At 41.8% G+C, this 23,497-nt stretch overlaps 1 long non-coding RNA gene across 1 annotated transcript in view; it reads right to left on the reverse strand.

Annotated features, from left to right (window-relative positions):
- Positions 1 to 2,276: 2,276 nt before the first annotated feature.
- Positions 2,277 to 23,497, reverse strand: part of LOC132777336 (uncharacterized) — a 150,057-nt gene continuing 128,836 nt past the window's right edge. The window contains exon 5 of the long non-coding RNA XR_009631663.2: positions 2,277 to 2,933. This is a non-coding gene — a long non-coding RNA (uncharacterized lncRNA). The remainder of the gene's footprint in view (positions 2,934 to 23,497) is intronic.

Here is a 23,497-nt window from a genome sequence, read left to right on the forward strand (position 1 = left end):
ACGCTTTGGCAGAAAATGCTGAAGACTTTGTAAAACTAAAATGTTGAGCCCTAGCAGTTAAAGTGGTGTCAAATTGCATTAATTCTACAGTGTAGATGCATCCTAAGATTATTTCTGCTCCTGTGTTGACCTCTATGTTGGCAATTCTCATCATGGCATGAATCACAGAATGCTAAGATCTCCAAGGACCCATATAAAAGAAAGTCCAACCTCCTAGGTGATGAAGGAAAGCTAAGTATCCTCAGCAGATGAAAACTTCACCATAATTCCAGGTCATTGGTCTCATTCTCAAGCTTTTCTCAGCATGAAGGAGTTTCTTATAATATTCAGCTGAACTCTGTCCTCCAGTATTAACTGCATATATAGGGGAAATTTCAGCAGGTGCAGCTTGTACCACAAACCGCACCTGTTGAAACTCCCTATTCCTGTTATATATTAAAGAGACAAGTTCTGGGCCTAATGATGCCTTGAGAAGGGACAAAGGACAAGATAGTCCACCATCAAACATCTCTACAACATTGCTCTATTCTTTCTACTCCATAGCTGATAATCATGCAGTTCTCCAGTTACTTCTGAACTGCTACTCCCATCATCCACTTGCTTTACTGCTGAGAACTGCAGTTGCACATCATCTGGAAGGGTGCATGACTCCCACCCTTGCCCTAGTCTTCTTAAAACCTATATTTTTATTACATCTTTGGCTTAATTCTATGTTAATGTTTAAATGTTTTTGGTTTTCAATTGCTACTCTGCTGCTGAGTACGCATGCCCAGTGTGGAACACATCTCACCACACTAATGAGACATGCCGTATTATCACGGGGTGTCTGTGCCCCACACTACTGGAGAAATTGCACTGTTTAGCCAGTATTGCACAACCTGACATCCGCCGGGAAGTAGCAGCCAATAGTGAAAGGACCAAGTCAGTGACATCTCCAGTTCATCCCGTTTGGGTATCAGACAGCATGTCAACGACTTAAATCAAGAAATAGTTTTCTAAGATCTACAGAGACACTCGCTGGAACACCTCAGCAAGCTAGAGTCCAAAAGTGGCAGGCTCAAACCCAGAACCTCAATCAATGGCTGATACCAAATGAGAGACTCCCCCCTGGGCACACAGAAAACTGGGCGACTTGGAAGGCTCTGAAAAGACTGCGCTCTGGCACCACGAGATGCAGAGCCAACCTTAAAGAATGGGGCTACAAAGTGGAATCCACGACATGCGAGTGTGGAGAAGAGCAAACTACAGACCACCTGCTGCAATGCAACCTGAGCCCTGCTACATGCACAATGGAGGACCTTCTTATAGTAACACCAGAGGCACTCCAAGTGGCCAGATACTGGTCAAAGGACATTTAATCAACTACCAAGCTTGCAAACTTTGTGTTTTGTATGTTTGTTAGAAATGCAATACAACTGCTTGGTTTGCTCCTGACATGATAAAGAAATAAAATAAATTGGAAATTGTACTCTTTCGAGTGTTGTGCGCTGTTTTCACTTTCATTTGAGAGGAAAGCAGGGAAGGAAGGGAGGAAGAAACAATCACCACTGCCCTGAGTCTGCAAGACCTGAGCAGGGCTAAAGATGTTTCCCACTGAAAGGGCCACCAAAAGGGGGCTGGGCTTAGCACAGCAGGCTAAACCACTGTGCTGCAGAAAAATCCTACTGATCGAAAGGTCAGTAGTTCAATTCCAGGTTGGGGGGAGCACCTGCTGTTAGCCCCAGCTCACTTGATCACCTAGCAGGTCAAAAGCAGAAATGCGCTTAGATAAATAGGTACTGCTTTTAGTGGGGAGGTAATAAAGGCACCCTTATGGACATCGACTGGAGGAAACCTCCTCAGCATGGAAGATGGAGTGACAGCACCCACCTGTGACTGGAGTTGAGCACAGCCTCCAAGATGCCGGAAATAAGATGGGAACAACTGCCTTTACCTCTGTTTGTGTTTGTCTGTCCTTGTTAAGAGTATTGCGTATTATTAAGAGTATTATTATTAAGAGAATACACACATATGGCAAACATTCAGTGCTGATAAGTGTATAATCGGCACTGAATGTTTTCCGTATGTGTGTATTCTGTAAGTTGCTCTGAGTCCCCTTCAGGGTAAGAAGGGCAGGGTATAAATACTGTAAATAACCATAACAATAAATAAATAATGAAAGAGCTAACACCAAATCCAATTGCCATTTCCAATTAGAATGAGACCATTAAGTTGATTGCTGAATGTACTTAAGTAAACCCCATTGGTGCAAGATCCTACATGGTCAAGCACAGTACAAGATTTTTAGAAATATTTAATTTCAGAAGATGGTAAAGAATATCACCCTCCGCAATAACAAAAATGACATACACAAGTGTAAAGCGGACTTGAATATAACAGATATAAGATGCTAGTCCTGGCATGTTCATAACAGTATGGCATCGTGGTTAGAGCAAGAGAGGGGAAAGTGGACAAAATGGAGAGGGATATACTCAACAGAATTTATAAAAAGTTGTGACATATAAAGCAAGTTATTCTCAATGAATGTGATTTCCTCTCTTCTAAAGATTCAGGGATACTTGCCCAAATTGATCTATGCTCATAGTTTCTTATGAGCATAGATCATAAGGTAAGAAGAACTTGGAGGTAGGTTCCTCTTTCTTAATTCCTATTTCAGAGATCTGATAACAAAATCTGGTCGATTTCTCTTCGTAGGTTCCTCTCTGCTTTTCATCAGAATTTTAAAATCAATCCCTCCTCTCTTTCCCCCATCTTTTCCTCCCTATAATTTAATTTAAAGCCTTTACAACACTCTCACCAATGAGCTTCAGATGTCTTTGTTTTGGGAATGGGGAAAGGGTAAAAAAGGTCTCTCTCTTTCTTGGTAGCAGATGACTTCTTTGCAGCTTGCCTCCATTTAGCAAGAATATTCCTCGCAGAGCAAACAGCTGCACCTGAAATGAAAAAAAGAGGGGGAAAGTGTAATTGTATTATTCAAATTATGCCATCAATTATTCTAGGCTTTTGCATTCTTTACCTCCTAACATTCAGTTCAAGCAAGGGTTAGAAGCTGCAGCATTGAACAAATATTAAGTAACGCTTTGACTCAGCGTAGCGTAGTAGTTTAAGTATTCGATTATGGGTGCATCTACAAGGTAGAATTAATGCGGTTTGATACGACTTTAACTGCAATGGCTCAGTGCTATGGCATACTGGGAGCTGTAGTTTGGTGAGGCACAAACACTCTTTGGCAGAGAAGGCTAAAGACCTTGTACAACTACAACACCTATGATTTCACAGCATTGCATATTGGCCGTTAACGTGGTGCCAAACTGCATCACTTCTATAGTGTAGATGCGTCCTTTGAAAGGACACAGGCACACAACAATAACAACAATGCCAAGAGAGTCTCAATTCAGGACATTTCCTACCATTTTGGGAATTATCAGTGAAACTTGGAAATGTCCAAAGAGGACTTTGGTTTCTAAAAAAGTCAACTGGCTCCATTCAGAGTATACCTTGTGCCACTTCTAGATAATCTTTTTTTAAAAAACATAAATGTCACTCCAAAAAGAAATAACACAACAGAACAGGAATAGTAATACCAACCACAAGTGATATGATAACATTTACAATCCTAAAGTAATATGGCAGACTAGGTAAGAGGTCGGGCTGAAAAGCAGGCAGACCATCTAAATATTCAAATGGCAAACTGAAATTTGACCCATCATGGTGGAATGGTTGGCGTGCTGGATTCTGACCTCAGAGACCAGGGTTCAAATCCTTATACAGCCATAGAGGCCTAATAGGTGATATTCGGCTATTCACACTCTCTCAGCCTCAGAGGAAGGCAAAGGCAAGTCCCCTCTGTACAAACCTTTCTAAGAAAAACATGTGGAAAGTCTTCCTTAGGGTAGCCATTGGTCAGAAATAATTTCAAAGGATGCAGCAGCAGCAAGAGCAAAAGTGAAATTGACACGCGCTAACATCAGGCTGAAAGTATTTATAGGACTGTGCTAAAAGTCCTCTTCAAGAATAGAATAGAGAGAGATTGGTGTTTGTTGAGTTTTGCTACTGCTCAACAGTCATTTTGTATGGATTTACACATATCTGATAATATTAAGAACCTGTGGCTGAATTTTCTTTATCCTTCTCCATCCACTTTTCCTTTTTTTTCTGTATCAGGAGTGACTTGACAAACTGCAAGTCGCTTCTGGTGTGAGAGAATTAGCCATCTGCAAGGACCTGCCTGGGGACACCAGATATTCTACCATCCTGTGGGAGGCTTGCTTTTCTGATGTCCCTGAATGAGAAGCTGGAGCTGACAGATGGGAGCTCACCCTGCTCCCTGCATTTAATTTCCTTTTCCTTTAATATCCTTTGGCGATTTCTTTCTTTTCTTTTTGAGATTATAACTGGCACGGCTGTCTCATCTGTTGACATTTGATATCCATGCCATCTAGAAAGCATAAATGCTATTAACAAATACCTGTACAATCAAGCCATGCCAGAAAAATTCAGATTATGTATTTCATGAATTATTGAGCTGTCTGTCAACCTGCCTTTCAGCCCACTACATGTCAATGAAAAGGCATATTGCCAAAACCTCATACAAGAGTCTTCTTGAGGTGTTTGGGGGCAGATAAGATCACAAATGACAGACATATAGGGCCTACTAAGGAAAAACGCAGTGTGGGATACACCTGGCTCAGGGATGCATCCATACTGGAGAATTAACATAGTATGACACCACTTTAATGGTTCAGGACTATGGAATCCTGGGAGTTTGGTGAGGCATCCACACTCTTTGGCAGAGAAGGCATTATAAAACTGCAATTTCCATAGGATTGAGCCATGGCAGTTAAAGTGATGTCAAACTGCACGGATTCTACGGTGTACATGCACCCTTGGTTAGGACAGCATGATTCCTATCTGTGCTCTAATTCAATGCTAGGGAAACTTTTGAAGCCCAAGGGCCACATGCTATTTCTGAGAATTTCCTGGAAATCGCATTCCAGTGCTGGGTTGGGCAAAAGGAGCAATTCCAAAAAGATCTGCATAGAACAAGATAAAGCCTGGCTCCCAGTGGCTAAGATTCAGGAAAGGCTAAAATTCTTTGCCAATTTGTTTTTTGAACCAAGTACATGCTCTCCGGTCATTATTATCCAGCACGTTGAATCATGTGGTTTTATCTGTGTATGCTACAAGCATGCACTATTGCTTTTGTTATACTAGTATGTTATATTTGCTGATTTTGTCAATTTTCTGACATTTTGCTATTAATGTCACCAATGTGAGGGCATATATGTGTTTTCTAGTCATCTGTTGATTTTTTAGAAGTGTTTTCTTAGGCAAGGGATGTTGTTGTTCATTCGTTCAGTCGTCTCCGACTCTTCATGACCTCATGGACCAGTCCATGCCAGAGCTCCTTCAAGTCGGCCGTCACCACCCCCAGCTCCTTCAAGGTCAGTCCAGTCACTTCAAGGATGCCATTCATCCATCTTGCCCTTGGTCGGCCCCTCGTCCTTTTGCCTTCCACTTTCCCCAGCATAATTGTCTTCTCTAGGCTTTGCTGTCTCCTCATGATGTGGCCAAAGTACTTCAACTTTGTCTCTAGTATTTTTCCCTCCAGTGAGCAGTCGGGCTTTATTTCCTGGAGGATGGACTGGTTGGATCTTCTCGCAGTCCAAGGCACTCTCAGCACTTTCCTCCAACACCACAGCTCAAAAGCATCTATCTTCCTTCGCTCAGCCTTCCCTAAGGTCCAGCTCTCACATCCGTAGGTGACTACAGGGAATACCATGGCTTTGACTAGGCGGATCTTTGTTGCCAGTCTGATGTCTCTACTCTTTACTATTTTATCGAGACTGGACATTGCTCTCCTCCCAAGAAGTAAGTGTCTTCTGATTTCCTGGCCACAGTCTGCATCTGCAGTAATCTTTGCACCTAGAAATACAAAGTCTGTCACAGCCTCCACATTTTCTCCTTCTATTTGCCAGTTGTCAATCATTCTTGTTGCCATCATCTTGGTTTTTTTGATGTTTAGCTGCAACCCGGCTTTTGCGCTTTCTTCTTTCACCTTGATTAGAAGGCTCCTCAGCTCCTCCTCGCTTTCGGCCATCAGAGTGGTGTCATCTGCATATCTGAGGTTGTTAATGTTTCTTCCAGCAATTTTCACCCCAGCTTTGCATTCATCAAGCCCCGCACATCCTCGCATGATGTGTTCTGCATACAAGTTAAAAAGGTTGGGTGAGAGTATGCAGCCTTGCCGTACGCCTTTCCCAATCAAGGGATACTCAGAAGTAATTTTGTCAGGTATTTAGATTGATGTCCACCTATAGCATGCCAACATGAAGTCCATACACTAGACTCTGAAGCCATGTGTCAATTTTTCAGGTCATGCTTGTTCCAGGCTATGGGATTTTGGGGCCAAACCATGAGAATAAGGAATGATTCCTTGTGATGTCACAGGCAACAAGCCCTTGATAGATCATTAAGTAACAACCTTAGTTGCATAAGAGTATGTTTCTGACATAAAAAATTATAAGGTCTAACCCAGGGGTCCTCAAACTAAGTCCCGGGGGGGGGGGGGGGGGAGGCGGATACAGCCGTCCAAGGTTATTTACCCAGCCCTCGCTCAGGGTCAACCTAAGTCTGAAATGCCTTGAAAGCACACAACAACCACCACCACCCTATCTCATCAGCCAAAAACAGGCCCACACTTCCCATTGAAATACTAATAAGTTTATATTTGTTAAAATTGTTCTTCATTTTAATTATTGTATTGTTTTAAAGTGTTTTTTGCACTACAAATAAAATATGCGCAGTATGCATAGGAATACATTCCTTTCCCCCCCAAATTATAATCCGGCCCTCCAACAGTTTGAGAGAATGTGATCTGGCCCTCTGTTTAAAACGTTTGAGGACCCCTGGTCTAACCAATGAAGAGGAAATGAATGCATCTTATCAAGGTTATAATGTAAAAACCCTAAAAGCATCTGAGAGAATTCATTTCTAAAAATCTCTGGTTTCTCCTGTGAAACCCTATAGTCAACATCTAGCCAAAGCTGACCATTGAACTACACGCGAAGACCTAGAGATTCCTATTATTCAAATCCGTGAATGATCAAATTCAAAAAAGCGAATGGAGATTTTCTTGTATGGTGGCTGACACTCCATCATGGAGATATTTATACACGTTATAGTCTGACAAGCATCAGAGGATTTTTCTGAATGTTCAGAGGATGAGGAGGAGGATGGGTTTCAAAGTGAGAAGTCTGTAAGTAATCGGAGAGAATTGCAGGCAGGCGAGGCTGATGTTTTGGATTCTTTCGCTCGTTTCCAGTAACGGGAAAGTTTCAGTTCCAGTTCCATTGAAAAAAGGCCTTGGGAAGATGGGGAGTTTTCAAGGGAGAACAGATTAGACCTGAGAACGCAGGTGTGGCAGTCATTAGGAAGAAAAGTAATTAGAAACTAATGAAATTAATGAGGAAGTCTTACCTTAAAGGCTCGGGGGTAGAATTCTGGTGGAAGGGAAACTAACAGATGGAACAGGACTGGGACAAGGCAGGAGAAGCCATATCTTAAGTAAACAAATAGAAGGACGGCTATGTGCTAAATGCGGAAGGTCAGAGAATTGGCTCTAAAAGTAAATCAATAATTATTGATCCAAAACGAACATCTGAAGATATGGTACAACAGCGCCATCTATCCTCCATCTGATGTAAATAGCAGGTAATTCAGTCCTATGAACAATCCTACATAAGTAAGAATATAGGAAAATAATGTGAAAGTAATTACAGAAGAATTAATAAGGGAAATGCTTGCTTTGAATAAGTTAAAGATACATATATGAAGATATATGGAGTCATATATGTGTGAAGAGATATATGAAGTTAAGATTCACTTTTACGTAATTCATCTAGGAACGTGGCTGGTCAGCTGATGAAAGGGGAGCAGTGGAAATTATAGTATCTTGCCAACAAGTGTTCTTGGCCACGATTCCTCGAGGACAAACTGATATTGATTAGATTGTGTAAATGTCAAGAGAGTTATGCGCATGTGCGAACTAGGAAATTCTGCCTATAAATACTGGATGCTTTTGGGGTAGTGCTCTGTGCCACATCAGCCATTTTGAGAAGCTGGGGCGCCCTTACCCGGGGTAAGCATTAAATTCTGTGAACTTGCAAAAGCTGTCTCTGTCTCTTCCTTCTTCACTGATCTCTTGGAATCCTGGAAATCGGGGATACTCCCGGAACACAGGGAGTAAAAAGCCGGCAAACTAGATATTCTCAGAGGACCCGAGATAAGACCCTGAAGTCCAGATGTGTCAGGCATGATGTCATGGGTGTGTTACAGGACATAAATTAAGTGGTTTGGTTTCAGGCCTTTCAGAGGAGACAACGTTGCTATAGGGAACATTGCTATTGTCTCCTGTTCATAATTCCTGTTCATGATTCCAAGTTCACGGTTCCTGTATTGTCAACATTCCTATTTTATATTCCTGTTCCATGCCTATGTTTCTTTGGAGTTCCTGTTTTCATTTTAATGGATATACCTTTGGATTCATTCTGTGTTTTGGGGTTTCCTTGTCTCTGTGTTCTATTCTGGCATTTTTAGATTACTGCTACTGAACTTTAGCTTCTTTCGATAATTGCAATTTACATGTGTACTGACTTTGGTGGATTTATCCCTTTCCCCCCTTTTATATTCTTTCTTTAATAAACATTCTTATTTTGGATCACTAGACTCTGGTGTGCTGCTGGGTGAAATGGTGTTCCAATGCCAGGGTGCAACAAAACATATGTTATCTTTAAGCATATGTTTGGATGAGCATCTTTCAGGCATGCTTTAGTTTTGTATTCCTGCATGGCAAAGGGTAGGTTTAGATGGCCTTCGTGGGTGCCTTCCAACACTAGGACTTATATTCTATGGCCCTGAAAACCCTTAGAAGGCATAGCATGCTTGCCTTGAAAGAAAAAGTTGAGTTGGAACCACCTCAGGCCATTTCACAGAACTTGATTAAAGTTCATACTGTACTCCATGTACACGTCTCCTAACATTTTTCTGGAATCTTGATTTCTATCTTCTGATCTAATAAACAAGATGCCTATTTTTTCTTCCCCCCGCCCTTCTATGAAATCTCCGGGATGAACTGCTCCAGGGGAGAAAACATTGGGAAGAAAATCCTGTAAAAGATTTCTCTGGCGTGAAATATAAGCGTTTTGCATTAGCGGCTCGGAGAACACTCTCGGTTGTTGTGGGTTTTATTTCTCCATGGAGTGTTTTTGCTGGCTTTCTTTCTTTTATATCATTTACAAACTGCACTTCTTTTCAGTTCAAAAGCAACCTAAGATTACATGGGATATAGAAATAAAAAGAGAGAGAGAAGGAGTGGATTTTATGCATGTTTGGCAGAGCTGTCTAAAGACAAAGGAAGATGCTGGCAGGAAATTCTATTACCAAGTGTTAGAGAATCATTTAATGGAATTTAAAGTCCTTGGCTTGTAATTCTATCAGGGTGTTAAAAATGCAGAGTTTTGAGAGTAAACATAAAAGATGTTGTTGGCAAATTTAGTAATTGCATATACAATGGTTACTAGCAGAGAAATCAAAACAAGAAAAGTAAAATAGCGTAACTTATTTGGGGACGAATGTGGGATTTGAAGTTTGCATTATACAATTATAATGCTATGATTTATCAATACTATGGATGTATCTATGTGATTTGCAGTATAGGCAGGATATTTAGAATTATCATCCTGAGTGCACTAGTGCCTGCTTCTCCAAACTACAAATCCCAGAACTCAATAGGATACAGCTATGGCAATGGAAATAGAAGAGAAAAACGACTGGCAAACATTGCTAATTTTGTCGAACGCTTTCATGGCTGGAATCACTAGGTTCTTGTAGGCTTTTTCAGGCTATAGGGCCATGGACCACTCCAACAACCACCATGTCAGACTACACAGAGAAGCCATTGAAATCCACAAGCATGTGGACAATTTCAACAGAAAGGAGGAGACCATGAAAATGAACAAAATCTGGCTACCAGTATTAAAAAACTCTAAAATTACTACAGCAAAACAGCAGAGAAGAAACAACCAGGCACATCTCAACACCTCTCAACAGAACATTTTCCCAGGCTCTGCCAGGCCTTCAAATGCTAATGAAGGTGATCAGCTGAAACATTCACACCTAGCTTCAGCAGAGAGCTCTTTGCCCCACCCCAGTCATTCCACAGATATATAAACCTATTTTCCTATTTCCAACAGACCTCACTACCTCTGAGGATGCTTGCCATAGATGCAGGCGAAACGTCAGGAGAAATGCCTCTAGAACATGGCCCTATAGCCCGAAAAAACCTACAAGAACCTATTGTTAATTTTGTTACTACTAAAATTTGGAACCTAAAGAGCTATTTTAGACAACTAGGATGTTATTTTGTTTTCTTTTTGAAATGGCATATCTTATCTACACTGTAGAATGAGTGCAGTTTGGCATCACATTAACTGCCAGAGTTCAATAGTGTGGAATCCTGGGATTTGTAGTTTGGTGAAACACCAGCACCCTTTGGCAGACAATGCTAAAGACACAGTGAAACTACCATTACTACTATTCCATAGCAGATAAAGTGGTGTTAAACTGTATAATTTCTAAAGTGTAAATGTACCCTAAGTCAACCCAAAGGGCCTGGGAACTATGTTTCACAATGCTAGAATAACAACTCAGATTTTAACGGTTTTCAAGAGTTTTGAGTTTTTGTAACCAATTTGTTTGTACAATTCTATTTTAATATTTATATGCTGTAGATTTAAAATTGTACTGTATTTTAATTGTTGTGAGCCACTTTGCATCTCAGTCATAAAGATATTGATGTTGATAATAACAATAGTAATAATTCCTATCTCAATTTTCAGTTTCGTGGGGTGACTTTTTGAATGCCCCCCTAAAACAACCCAGAAGAAAGCAGCATTTTTCCCAATTAAAAAGGAAACATACAAAGGGTGAATAATTTCATTTTGTCCTAGGTAATTCCAAAACAGTGGTGTCACCACTGGGAAGGCACTGCGTCATGGGCCACAGGCAGGACAATGGGTTGTTTATCAATGCGAAAGGTGGTTTCAGACTGACATCAGTGACTCACAGATATACAATAAATCTACTGTTGTCTGTGGTTTTGCGAGGGCCCTGTGTTAGCGGGGAGTGCTTTGGAAATCATTTGATCTTGAATAATTACAAGGAAAAAGAAATGAGAATGCACACCCTAGATAATGATGTCTATATCATACTGCCTCCTGTCTTCTTAATTTGTAAACAAGAGGCTATTGTTTGATTTTTGCCACGATTTTCTGCATAACCTTGAACAAACTGCACCTATTTTCACGTAGCATATCTTACCTATTGAGAAGGAAGCTTACAGATCAAGTTACCATATTCTGAAACATTTGAAAGCGGAAAGGTATGCTCAAGAACATCAGAGTGGGGTCAAGATGGCAAAACATTATCAATGATGAAGAATAGGGAAAAGGCAGAACTACTTAATGCCTTCTTTGCCTCAGTCTTCTCACAAAAAGAGAGTCTTCAACCTCAGCAAGATGGAGTGGATGAGGGATTGGAGGACATCCAACCCCAAATTGGGAAAGAAGTCGTCCAGGAATACGTGGCTGCTCTAAATGAGTTCAAGTCCCCAGGGCCAGATCAACTACACCCAAGAGTACTGAAGGAACTAGCGGAAGTCATTTCGGAACCATTGGCAACCATCTTTGAGAGTTCTTGGAGAACGGGAGAAGTTTCAGCAGATTGGAGGAGGGCCAATGTGGTCCTAATCTTCAAGAAGGGAAAAAAGGACGACCCAAACAACTACCGTCCGGTCAGCCTCACGTCGATACCGGGCAAGATTCTGGAAAAGATTGTTAAGGAAGCGGTCTGCAAACACTTAGAAACAAATGCAGTCATCGCTAATAGTCAACATGGATTTATCAAAAACAAGTCATGCCAGACTAATCTGATCTCTTTCTTCGATAGAGCTACAAGCTGGGTAGATGCGGGGAATGCCGTGGATGTAGCGTACCTAGATTTCAGTAAGGCCTTCGACAAGGTCCCCCATGACCTTCTGGCAAGGAAACTAGTCCAATGTGGGCTAGGCAAAACTACGGTGAGGTGGATCTGTAATTGGTTAAGTGGACGAACACAGAGAGTGCTCACTAATGCTTCCTCTTCATCTTGGAAAGAAGTGATGAGTGGAGTGCCGCAGGGTTCCGTCCTGGGCCCGGTCCTGTTCAACATCTTTATTAATGACTTAGATGAAGGGCTAGAAGGCATGATCATCAAGTTTGCAGACGACACCAAATTGGGAGGGATAGCCAATAGTCCAGAGGACAGGAGCAGAATTCAAAACGATCTTGACAGATTAGAGAGATGGGCCAAAACTAACAAAATGAAGTTCAACACGGACAAATGCAAGATACTCCACTTTGGCAGAAAAAATGAAATGCAAAGATACAGAATGGGTGACGCCTGGCTCGAGAGCAGTACGTGTGAAAAAGATCTTGGAGTCCTCGTGGACAACAAGTTAAACATGAGCCAACAATGTGATGTGGCGGCAAAAAAAGCCAATGGGATTTTGGCCTGCATCAATAGGAGCATAGTGTCTAGATCTAAGGAAGTAATGCTACCCCTCTATTCTGCTTTGGTTAGACCACATCTGGAATATTGTGTCCAATTCTGGGCACCACAATTCAAGAGAGATATTGACAAGCTGGAATGTGTCCAGAGGAGGGCGACTAAAATGATTAAGGGTCTGGAGAACAAGCCCTATGAGGAGCGGCTTAGGGAACTGGGCATGTTTAGCCTGAAGAAGAGAAGGCTGAGAGGAGATATGATAGCCATGTATAAATATGTGAGAGGAAGCCACAGGGAGGAGGGAGCAAGCTTGTTTTCTGCTTCCTTGGAGACTAGGACGCGGAACAATGGTTTCAAACTACAAGAGAGGAGATTCCATCTGAACATTAGGAAGAACTTCCTGACTGTGAGAGTCGTTCAGCAGTGGAACTCTCTGCCCCGGAGTGTGGTGGAGGCTCCTTCTTTGGAAGCTTTTAAGCAGAGGCTGGATGGCCATTTGTCAGGGGTGATTTGAATGCAATATTCCTGCTTCTTGGCAGGGGGTTGGACTGGATGGCCCATGAGGTCTCTTCCAACTCTTTGATTCTATGATTCTATGAATAAACAAGATAGGAAAGACTGCAATAGTTTGCCTTTGCCTGAGCCTACGGGGAAAGTAACTTTTCTGCTTTCTCTTCACTATAGATCTTTGAATGCTAACTACTTTTTCAGTCAAATAAGTTGGGGACAAAGAGGGAAAGAGAGGAACTGGGACATTTTAAAATCTGCTGAAAACGTGGGACAGCAGAAGATTAATTGAGACTGTCTGCCAGATCCATATAGAGGCTGAGGCATATAAGATATGAGATTGCCGTCTAATAGTATGGACCAGTGGTTTTCAACCTGTGGGTCCCCAGATGTTTTAGCCTTCAACTTCCAGAGATTGCCTGGGATTTCTGGGAGTTGTACGCCAAAACACTTGGAGACCCACAGGTTGAGAATCGATAGTATACAATAATAGTTTTCAATCATTGCCTATCCAGATGAATCAAAGGGATTTCAACTCCCAGAAGTTTCCACTAGCCTAACCAATTATATGTATGTATAGTCCAAAGATATCTAGAGAACCAATGGTATAAACCACCAAGAAACTGTTTTATAGTAGAATATAGTCTAATTGATAGATATCTGAGAGATTTGTGATGCAGCCCGGATAGTGTAGTGGTTTGAGCAGTGGATTCTGGAGACCAGGGTTCAAATCCCCTTGTGCAAGTCACACTCTCCCTGCCTCAGAGGAAGGCCATCACAAACCTTTCTGGAACAAATCTGGCCAGAAAAACTCAGTAAGAGGTTTACTTTAAGGTCTCCATAGGTCAGAAAAGACTTGAAGGCAAATACTAATTTTGTGCAAGCGGAGGTCAGGGAGTTGTAGTCTCAATTCAATAACCATCTTGAACTCTGCAAAGATGTGGGATATAATCTTTAGAGACTATTTTATGCATAAGTCCAATTCAAGCGCATCAAGTTGTATCAGGGTGAACTCAATAACCCTAGGTCTCAATCTCATCCTTCATGGTTGTTTGGTTTACATTTTTTTTGTAGAAGAAATGTCCTCTTTTCTTTGCAAAAACAGTCTCACCAAATTCTGTAAACAATCCTTAAAAGTAAAAAAAAAAAGAAATAGTGCAAAATTGTGGAAACAAAACAAACTGCATGGCGGCAAATCCCTCCAACCGTCTCTTCTTTCCACGGCTGTTTTTCTGTTTTTGGTTCCTAACCCTCCAGCACAAGTAAATATCTAAGCGGTCTGCATGATGTAACAGGAGTCTGTCAGAAAAACACAAAACAAGACCAAGGACAACATGTTCTTAAGCTCAGAATGCTGGTCAATTCTTGGGGAATTTATTCTGCAATCATTGGCCCGAGTTCCAAGTTTTTGCTAGGAGTGAAGCTCTCTCTTGCTTCCGCCGCTCTGTCTTTTAGCTTTTCTAAATCCAAAAGCAGAGAGCCTTGAAGAAATCACCACTCAGGCTTGGGCCTTGGAAAAGAGAAGATTGCTTGGCTGTCTATGGATTAATTGGAAGGGGGATTCAGATGCATAATCACCACATGCTGGGACTTATTCTAGGCATATTCCCCAAACCATGGCAAGAAGCGGAAAAGCTGGAGACCACTCTTTAAATCAGACATGTTTAGCTTGGAGACGAAAAGACTGAGAGGTGATTTTTTTTTGCATGCCTTCCAGTTGTTTCCGACTTATGGTGACCTTCTCACAGAGTTTTTTTTTAAAGGTTGGTTCAGAGGGGCATTTGCTTTTGCCTTCCAATGCATCTGAGACAATGTCAGGCCATGACTCTGGAGACAAGGGTTTGATATCCCCACTTGGCCAACCCACTGGTGACTCTGGGAGAGTCACACACTTGCAGCCACAGAAAACCAAGTGATAACCTCACTTTAGCATGGAGATAGGAAGTACAATTGCATCCCTATAAGATGTTGATAGAATGATGCCCCATTTTCATCTTACCAAATGCTGGCATTCCTTTTTGTACATTTCTAAATAACAACAACAACAACAACAACTTCTTTATTTTTATACCCTGCCAACCATCTCCCCTAGGGGACTTGGGGCGGGTTACAAGGGACATGCCCAAGATTACAATTAAAACACAAATGGTTTATTATCTTCAAGCTTTCATAGGCACATTGTCATTTGCCACTTCATGACATTGTGGGGCATTCTGGACACTCCTCTCAACCCTCCTCGACTGTTTCAGTCCATATGGGCATTTAAACCATGACTCTAGCCCAGCTTTAAATGCAGCAAATTGGCCAACAAATAGCACTGGGGGAAAGAGGGACCATATTATTATTGTATGACATCTTTTTTGGAAGGAAGGTTGAGAACTTGAGTATCTTTAAGGGATGCAAAATACAGTTTTTTTGGGGGGGCACATGTTCCCCAGAATCTATTTCTGCCATCTTTGCTCAAACCACAGTACTGTTCTGTAATAGCGCTGGCTATTCTGAACACTTCAGGGATGCCTTCCCTTTACTGTCCTATAGAAGTATAATGCCATCTTGTGCTGACTAGGTCTTTTGGGAGGATTAGTGGAAGATGTAGGCATCCCAAACTATTCCAAAAGTTAGGGACTAGGGCACTGTCTCAAAGTGGAAATCATGAAAAGCAAAATCCATCCTTTTTGGGTTGCGTATACGAAAGTTAATTGAGAAAGGAAGAAGACAGGAGGAATGATTGAAAGAGCAGACCAGGAGTTGAAAGAGTGGTACATAACTGTAATTTTGATCTGTTGAAACAGAAAAGGTTGTAAAACAAGCTGTCAAAACACGGGGGGATGTCTTCACCTGGCTAGGGGACATAGTCAGACACATCTCTTGATACCTTGTTTCAGCAGAACTGGAGGTTCGGGGATGATCAAAGGAGGGCTACAGTGAATTTCTCTAATGTTATACTTGCCTATGGAATCAGTAGAATTTACCTAAATTCATTCACCAAACAATATCATGGTCTTACTTTAGTTGGGAATCAGAACTGGATAGTGTCATTATTATATGCCGTCATGTTAGCTTTCTTCATTACTGTCCTCATAAAGTTAAAGTGGTGACTAGAGGACTACATGGTTCCCAATGCTGGCCTAGAAAAAAGAGCGCAATGCCAAAGGTATAACAGAATATGTAAGTTTTGGGGAGAATAGGGCAAAGTTAGGAATCACACACCCCTCAAGATGATGTGTGACTGCAGTTCCCAGCAGTATAGAAAGTGGATGATGAGGGTTGCAATTTAGCAATGACTAGAGGATTGTGTAACTCAACTGTGGAGTAGAAAGAGAGCAGCATTGTAGAGATGTCTGAGGATGGACTATTTTGTCTTTCTCAAAGTAGGATTAGAATAAAATTGTGGCCTCCACAAGAAGCAAAGATCCTGCTCCTGTGCCTTTAAAATATGTATGAAAGAGGGAGTTTCAACAGGTGTGGCTGGTGTGACAAGTCACACCTGCTGAAAATCCTTCATATACACAGTTGTTACACAGCCAGAGTTCAGCTGTAACTTTCATTCTGCCTGCAAAACACTTTGGCTGTGCTGGACAATGGCTAGGACCACATCCCAACCATTCTGGACTTCAACTGAAGTGGGTTGAATGGAGATACCTTTCTAGAATGATCGAGGTTGTCATGGATCAGTACAACGACCTGTATACTACAAAGCTCTTAACAATTGGATTCCACCCTTTCCATCATCACCTAAAATGACCAAAATGAAGCCCGTTGAAGAGCCAAGAAGCAGGAATGTAGAGAGAGCCTTGACCTTATCACCCAGTAGTACCACTCAACTCTAGCATTTAGTTTTTGTTTCATTGTGGGGGGTTTTTCTACTCATCATTAGGTGAAACAATTTTAAAGGCCATCATGTCAAAAGGACCAACTTCGTTTTATTAAAAAAGGAGCTAAATTCCTAGATTATGAGAGACAGGGATCATGGTAGCCCTCTAGATATCACTGAAGTACCACTTCCATCATTTCCCAGTTTCTCCAGGAGTGGCAGTGTAACCATATCTTGAGCATTGCACAACTCCCACTCCTGCAACAAATGCATAGTTAATGTGCTAAAAATAAAATACAACTTTATAAATGATAATCACAGGCTAGCATCCTGTTTGGCAATCGTAAACCAATTAAAATGACAACATACAGAGCAGTGAAAGTGCAGGAGGGCAGGGTTGTGTGGATATACATAAGCATGACCATAGATTGGCACATTGGAACAGTTGTGCAAAGGGAAAGATGCGTGATAATGAGGGCGCTCATGGCTGTATGTATGTAGGCACTGTTTGTGATTGCACAACAGATGTAGAATAGTGATGTTCTGCGAAAAAGTCCCAAGTTGATGTATAATTTCTGAAAGGTGGGAGGAAGACCGCAATAAATGATCTTCCAAGAGTACCTGCAGGTTCTTGTTTTTTGTTTCCTTAAAATGGGTATCCAAGGTTTGATTGTGCGAGCAGCCAGACCTCAAGGTGTGGCTTCCGGTTGGACCAATTAACCAGTCCTTCTTTCCCTACCACACCTGCAAGTCTGAGTAAAGCAGTATTGTTTGCTAGAGGTGGGTGTGAAAGGCAAACAGGAATTGGCTGACACAGACTGTTCTTTAATGCCATTGGCATACACTGCTAGGTCAAAGGAAAACATGGTTTGAGATATCTCTGCCTTTGGGCCATAAATTTCTGAAGTTCCAGAGTGCCAAATACCACAGCAACTAGAGTATTAACTATACTCATCAGGTTTATATACCTGGCATTGCCCAGGTATGCATTTTGTTTGTGGCTCTTTTCTCCCTTCTTCCTTTGCTTTCCCTCATACACTTTCCTCCTCCTTTCTTTTTCTTTTCTTTTCTCTTCCCTTCTTTTCCTTCCTTCCTTCCTTCCCTCCCTGTCTCCCTCCCTCCCTGTCTCCATACCTTTTTCTCTTATCTTCCCTTCTTCCTCTTTTGTTCCCGCTTACCTTTCCCCCTTTCTTCCTTCCCCTTTCCCTCTTTCCTTCCTTCCTCTCTTCCCCTCATACACATGTCACCTAGTAACAACTCATCAGCTTTGCTTCCTTTATTTCACAATCACATGACAGAGGGACACTTCACCTAGGAATGAAGCCAATCCATTTCATTCTTTTTTCTTTAACTCAACTCTAAGCCCAAGAGAATTGGGTTTCTAAGTTCAATCCCTATAATTATTTTAAGTTAGATAATGAGCGGTATGTGTGCCAATTTGGCCCAGGTCCATCAAGCCACAGAGGAGCCTTTGCGGTACAAACCAACCAACCAACATACATACTTTGACTCCACTGTTTGTGGATGCATTCTGTCATGTAGAAAACAATGGGAAAAATTAGAAATACAAGAAATGCAATCTGCAGAGGACTGTATTTCCCATATGAGTCTGCCCAAACCCTTTACAGCTCACTAACTTTGTTTCGCAGATAAAATTGTTTAATGGAAAATGTTTTTAACTTCTATTATTATCTTCTAGCTGTGAGACTTCTGTTGTTTCCAATTTATGGTGACACAAAGGTGAACCTGTCACAGGTTTTCCTGACAAGATTTGTTCAGAGCAGGCTTGCCTTTGCCTTCCACTGAGGATGTGACTTGTCCAATATTAATGCAAAAACATTATATGAAATGGTTATTTGTATAAGAAACATAAATTTGTTGTGTAGACTTGGGTTTTATCTCCAAGACACTCATTAAATGGCATGCACAAAAACAGCTCTCTCTCTCTCTATATATATACCAATATCCAAAACACTTCTGATTCAAAACATTTCAGATAAAGGATAGTCAACCCATATCAGGTTCACTAGATGTAATGTAGCACTGGATGAGGATACTGGGAGAACAAGGTTCAAATCCATGCTTAGAAATGGAAAGCTACTGCACGGCGTTAGACAAGTCACTCTCTCTCAGCTTCAGAAGAAGACAATGCAAACCTACTCTAAAGAAATCTTTCTAAGAAAACCCTATGACAAGTTCACCTTAGCATCTCTATAAATCAGAAATGACTGGAAGGCACTCAAGAAATCCAGCTCCTTGTGCCACCAGAAATTGGGATTCTCTGTGTCAATGCTCAGCCAAAATCACAGGAAACCAGCTTCTGATCCAAACCAAAGGAGATCTGGCAACCATAATAAGGCGGTCCATTGAAAACCATCAGAGCTCATTGAACCACACAAGTCTCTGTAAGCACACAAAAGGGCCTACATTTCCCTGGTCAAAGTGCTTGCTGGCGCATGAGTCCTTCCCCTGCTTTTGCTTGTTTTGGAGAGGCTTTGATGCCGAATTAAACCTACAGCCCTTTATAGATGAGGAACCCAAGGAAAGCACTGCTTCCGATCAACGGCAGCAATGGCTTGACAGCTTTGGGACTTGTCATTATTTCTAAGAGGGGCATAATTAGCATCAAAGTTCTGAAAGCCTCAGAACAGGCTTTGCACTGTGTTGTTTTTGAGCGATAGAGAGAAAAAAGAGGGAACATAGAGAAGATTTTGCTAATTGGGATGAGTCTGGTGCCAACAGCGTTCGGCATAAGCAGGGTACAGTCAGCAGACAGGCTAGTCTACAACTCAAATAGAGAAGGTCTCCTTAAAACAAGACCACACAGTGTAGTGGCTAAAGCAGTGGACTGGCCCAGGGAGATCCAGATTAAATCCCCACTCAGGTATGAATTCCTTTATATGTCTTTGGACCAGCTAGCCTCCCTCTCTCTGCAGAATTAATAGCATTTGACATTACTTTATCTCCTATGGCTTAATGTTATGGAATTAGGCAAATGACAACTTTATTGAGCTTTTAAGCCTTCTCCAACAAGGGTGGTGGCACCTCACCAAACAACAAATCCTAAGATTCTACAGCACTGAGTCATGGAAGCTAAAGTGCTGTCTGACTGCCTTAATTCTGCAGTGTAGAAGTGCACTCTCTCTCTTCCTCCCATCCCACAATCCCGGTGGGTTTTGGGAACCAGATCAAGAGACAGATCACAGCCACACCATTGTTATGTGTTTGATGCACAGTCTTGGTAGTCATTCCCTCTCTTCTCCCCTACCCACCAATAACCCATCAGAGCAAACCTCTCCCAAGTTCTGTTATGAGATTAGAATTAGTGTGGTGTCGTGGTCTGAGTGTTCGGTTATGACTCTGAAGACCGGGATCTGAATCCTTACTCTGCCATGGAAACTCACTGGGGAAATTCGGGCAAGTCACAATCTCTTTCTTCAAAGAAAGGCAAAGACAAACTCCCTCTGAGCATATCCCGCCTAGAAACCTCAACTATAGGACTGCCTTAGGTCACAATTCGTTGGAAATGATTTGAAGGCCCACAAGAACTTTTGAGAAAGCTATGTAGGAGCCTTTGTAGTACAAACCAACCAATAAACCAACATACATAGATACTTGGCTTTTATATAGAGAGATGGTGATATTAAGCCCTGTATGAGGTGGTACTCTTGCATTTGAAATATGTTCAAGTTGAGACTAGAAATCCTCCAGAAAGCAACAGGTACATAAATACAACAGAGCAACTGGGATGCTCCCTACAACACTGTTGTGGTGCTGGCCACATGATCCTTTCTCTCTCCCTGACAAAGCATAAAATTAAGTCAGGGTTAGCACAACATGTGGAAAACATATTCTAAGGAAAATGAGGGTTCTTGCAATAAAGAGGAAATGGAAGCCAAAAAGTCAAGAAAGTCTTCCAGGAATGGATGCCTGAGACATGAGAAAGTTAAGATGACTCTGTGCAGGATGACTGGCGACCAACAAATGGCATGCAAAGATTATGAGAGTCAGGAAGGCGATGGTCACTTAGTTGAAAGGAATGATCCAAGAAAAGGATTTATGCTGGGGAGACATAAAAGTTATGATGGGGGGAGCGGGGGAGGAGAAGAACTTTTAAAGAACAATTTTCAAAAGCCTGCTTGGTGTCGTGGTTTGAGCATTGGACCACAACTCTGGGTTCAAATCCCTACTGGCCTATGAAATCCACTGGGTGGCCTTGGGTAAGTCACACACTTTCTGCCCAGTAAACCCCCATCATAGGGTCACCTTTTGGTTGCCATAAATTGGAAAAAAACTTTAAGGCACCCAATAACAACAAGAGAACCTTAATCCATTAGAGCAGTGGTTCTCAACCTGTGGGTCCCCAGATGTTTTGGCCTTCAACTTCCAGAAATCCTAACAACTGGTAAACTGGCTGGGATTTCTGGGAGTTGTAGGCCAAAACACCTGGGGACCCACAGGTTGAGAACCACTGCATTAGAGCATCACAGCCTGGAAAGGTTACTTTTTTCAGACAACAGCTTCCTGAGTCCCCCATCCAGCATGGTCACTGTAATCCAATAAAAAAGAGAGATGGGGGGGGGGGTATAACTTTTCTAAGCTTTGCCTAGCATTATAGCCCAGCAAAGGATCACAAGCTGGTACCATTTACCAGTTTGTTCCTGGGGATCAATTCAAATGGTTAGGATTGAGCTAGCACTCTTTGATGAGGCTTAAATGAAGCTGAAGTTTTCACTGTCACTTTCACAAATATAAATACCTGTATTGGTTGCAGATCAATATCCTTTTTTATTTATATATTAATCACATATACAAATGAATATGCAAGAAAAAGTTCTTGTTAGGCCAGATATACAGGTGTGAAGGCAGTAATTGAGCTCTTTGGCAAACCATTCACAAATTTGTCTGCAATCATATGATACAAGATCTCAGCTCTTGATCTCAGGGGAGATCTGTCTGTGGCCCCATCTATACTGACCATATAATGCAGTTCAAAGCTAGTTTCAAACTGTGGCGACTAGACAACGAATGCACAGGAAAGAGTGTGAAAGAAAGCCCTTAATGCACACTAATGCTCTGTGGTTTGTGTAATCACCATCCAGGACTCAAACTGATTCCAAGATTTCCTATGTAATCCTCTACACAGTGAATCCACTTTCTTCAATATAGTTTGAAACTGCATTTCAGTACAGATGTGTCCTCAGCTTCAAAGAAAGGCAAACCTCTGCTGAGCAAATATTGCTGAAAAAGCCCTGTGATAAGTTTGCCTTAGGATTGCCATAGATTGGAAACAACATGCTGGTACACAACAAAAAACACAAATATTAATGCACTAGAATGCTTCTTATACACCAGTCAACTCAGACTTTTGTAATTTGGCAGAAACTATAAAATATAGTTCTTTCCTCTGAAATGGAAAATCCACAGAGGTCACTGCGACTGCCACTCCGTCACCCTTGCCATTCCAAAACACAAGTTCTCTTGCACAACTCCTTTCCTTCCGGTGAACTCCCCACAACATTTGTGCATGCAAACCAGCTCATGGAGGAGGAACCACATGCCGATGGGGTGACTGGACGAAAGGGGAGTGACTGATCTTTTGGACCCAAACCTCATTTTAGGCACTTCCAACTCTAGTGGCCAGGAAGAACGTGCCCCAACTTGCTTGCTTGTAAAAGCAATTGTGTAGGCAGATTTAGCAAGATAAGAACGTGGGTGGTGTATGTTGGGGCATGGTACACAACACACACAGAAGACGAATGCAGACACACTGTCAAATTATTGTAGTTCGACACCACTTTCACTGTCTTGGATTAGTGCTATGGAATCCTGGGAGATGTAGTTTGGTGAGGCACCAGCTCTCTTTGGCAAAAAAAGCTAAAGACCAAGTGTATCTACAATTCTCAGGATTCTATAGCACTGAGGCATGACAGTTAACTGGTGCAAAACTGCATCCATTTGATAGTGAAAGATGCAAGCAACTTCTCCAAGCTTTTTAACTCCTAGAAAGAAAGAGCTCCTAGAAAACATGTTCAGTGCACATCTAAATGGTAGCCACAAACTGTGCTTGGTTGCAAGAAGGCATCTTAATTCATAAACCTGGCAAGCAAATGGTTTTGTACGTTCATTATCTATTATAGACTTTGGTGCATCTAAACTGTAGGAGCCCCCCAGTGACGCAGTGGGTTAAAAGCGCTGAGATGATGAACTTGCAGACCAAAAGGTTGCAGGTTCGAATCCAGGGAGTGGTATGAGCTCCTGCTGTTAGCCCCAGCTTCTGCTAACCTAGCAGTTCGAAAAAATGCAAATGTGAGTAGATGCGTAGGTACCATTCCAGTGGGAAGGTAACAGCACTCCATGCAGTCATGCTGGCCACATGACCTTGGAGGTGTCTACGGACAATGTTGGCTCTTTGGCTTAGAAATGGAGATGCACACCAACCTCCAGAGTTGGACATGACTGGTCTTAATGTCAGGGGAAAACCTTTACTTTACCTTTTAAACTATAGAAGTTTTTTTTTTCATGTCAGGAGCGACCTGAGAAACTGCAAGTTGCTTCTGGTGTGAGAGAATT

Source organism: Anolis sagrei, chromosome 5, assembly GCF_037176765.1.
Source record: "Anolis sagrei isolate rAnoSag1 chromosome 5, rAnoSag1.mat, whole genome shotgun sequence".
Lineage (NCBI taxonomy): Eukaryota > Metazoa > Chordata > Lepidosauria > Squamata > Dactyloidae > Anolis > Anolis sagrei.